The sequence below is a fragment of the Sinocyclocheilus grahami genome, unplaced genomic scaffold (genome assembly GCF_001515645.1).
Source record: "Sinocyclocheilus grahami isolate Dianchi unplaced genomic scaffold, SAMN03320097.WGS_v1.1 scaffold85.1, whole genome shotgun sequence".
In the NCBI taxonomy this organism is placed as follows: Eukaryota; Metazoa; Chordata; class Actinopteri; order Cypriniformes; family Cyprinidae; genus Sinocyclocheilus; species Sinocyclocheilus grahami.
Window position 1 is genome coordinate 2,829,920 of NW_015505264.1, and position 2,659 is coordinate 2,832,578.

The window sequence follows — 2,659 nt, forward strand, 5'->3', positions numbered from 1 at the left end:
TTAGTATGTTTGTGCATTTGATTGGTACACTGAAAAAAATGGTGTAGAAACAATTTTCAGTCAGAAATTGCTTGTAAATTTCACAATTATTACAAAGAAACCATGCTGTCAACACATGAAAACTCACCAAGAAAGTGTCTTGGATGAATGCAAGAAGTGGGTCACCTCTATGCCAAACAAACTCAAATGTGAGGTTTTATAAAAGACATTACAGCCGGAGGTGTCCACGCTAGCCTGGGACTCATTTCAGAAGAATATGTCTTATTTCAGATACATGTAGAAACTGAAAAGACAGTCGTACACTCAAAAGAAAAGTGGTGATTGTAAGATCATTGATATTGATCTGTTCTTGCATCTGCAACGTTACATAATGCCATTTTGTCATTATTCGACCACTGGGATTTTTTTTCTTCATCTTTTATACCTTGGAAGAAAAGCCACAGTATGAAAAAGCATGAACTGAGATACAAGATTATACTTTTTTCAAGATATGTATATAGCATGTGAATGTAATTCATTATGTGAGGAGATTCAGTATAGTCTTATGAATGAAATGACAAATATGTGGCATAAATATTTAGTTCGCCCACAAAAAAGATGTGTGATAAACCAAACCTCAACTCGCTATTATTACTCCGCAAACTCTTTTATTTCATATCCCACTGATCAGTCATTTCAATAGAAGGTGTTGACGGCGTTTTTGATTATTTTTGCTTTTGTGTTGCTCTGCCTCACATTGTCAGGGAGGTTGGGGAATTGTACACTGCAATGAATTCTGCTGTCTGTGCTCTTTTCATTCAACTGAAAAACAGATAATTAATCCAGTAGACAGTTGGACGCTGATTTAGGTCAAGTGAACTGACAAAACAGCGAGTGTGAGGACGTATAATAGTGACATTTCAGTGCGAGCTGTGCTTAGCGAACAGATTCTGGGAACTGCGGTCCAGAGACTTCACAATGGGTTGGAGAGGAGATCGAATCTCTTACAGCCAGGCCTGAAGAGCCAGAGGTCCCCGGGACACCACGTGCAAGGTTGCGTTCATTTAAAGTGACACACATGCCATGGGCAGGGGCATTCAGCATCATTATCAGAAGAAAAGATAAAGCTTTAATTAGAGCTGGCAGAAAGGAATTGTGGGTTGTTTGAATTAAATATTGAAGGAGGATGACAGTATGCCTTCATTTTGAAAGATGACCATGGTTTGTGAAGGATCTGGTGTGTTAGACAGATGCATTTATGATGTAAAAAATATGTTCAAACAAAGGCCATAATATTGTGCACTTGTTTATTATATTTAACCATCTGCAATGTTTAATTGGAAAATTGTTCTCAGTTTTTGCAGTTCTTACATTTTTGCTGAATGTTTCTTGTAAACTATTGAGATTTTTCAGTAAATGTGAAAGTTGTTTTTAAATTGTATTTAGTATGTTTGTGCATTTGATTGGTACACTGAAGAAATGTGGTGTAGAAACAATTTTCAGTCAAAAATTGCTAGTAAATTGCACAATTATTACAAAGAAACCGGAACAGTGAATCAATTGCAAAATTTAAAGTAGAAAGACTAAAATGGTATTTTCTTGTAAAACGCACTCCAATAATCTTTAATTGCAACTGTGTAGTGACTTTTTTAGCACCATTAATGCAGCTGATTTAATTTGAATGTAATTTTCAGCACATATTCAGTTTATACTGCGCTAATTGAAATGATTCAATACGGCAAAATAATTTGCTAGTGCAATGTAGATAAGATTGGTAGGGTTTGTTTTTATGATCGTGGGTCTTGGGAATAATAAATGAGATGCTAAAAACAGACCAGTGAAATACGATTACACTTCTCCCTTGCCCATCAACAGATCAGCTTCACCATCAACACTGATGATATCACACACAGATGATGTTGTTTTGATTCATTTCCTGTTCTATTGCTGTCTGTTGTCTTATCGCCTTCCTGTATCCTCAAAAGGAGTGAACATGCTTCTCCTTGGAGGCACAGCAAAAAGTAACAGGGAGTAACAACTCGTTTTCAGGCCGCTGGCCTCCACATTCACACTGTTCTTACAAGTCATTTACAAAGCGCTGTTTCTTCATGCAACGTTTACATGTGCCATCAACTCCGTAAAAACAATTGAACTGACCGAATGTCACAAATGAAATTTCACGGTAATTCACACAGCCTGATTATGGAGTTTCGCAGCTTTCAGTGTAACAGTTGTTTGGATGAAGATGAGGCCTTTGGGTTTTCATGGACATGATAGTGTCCAGTCTAGGGAATAAAGGATGGCACAGTGCTATGGCAGAAATGTTCCAGTCCTCTTGCCCCATGCTCATTAGCAACATTTGTTAACATACAAATTCATGCAATTAAATAATCATTTTTGCCCAATCGTATCAGTGTTATATCAGTATTATTTATTAATATTTATTAATTAGCTTTTATTTTCTTTATGTTCAGTTTTTTATTTTAATTGTAGTTTTAGTTCTGTAATTATGTACTTTTGTCATTTTTATTTTTCTATTATTTCTATTTAGATTTAATTAATTATTAACTTTTAGTAATTTTAGTACTTCCAACTTTTTTTAACACGACATTTCTCATTTTCAGGTATTTTTATTTACTCACCCTCAGGCCATCCAAGATGTAGATGAGTTTGTTTCTTC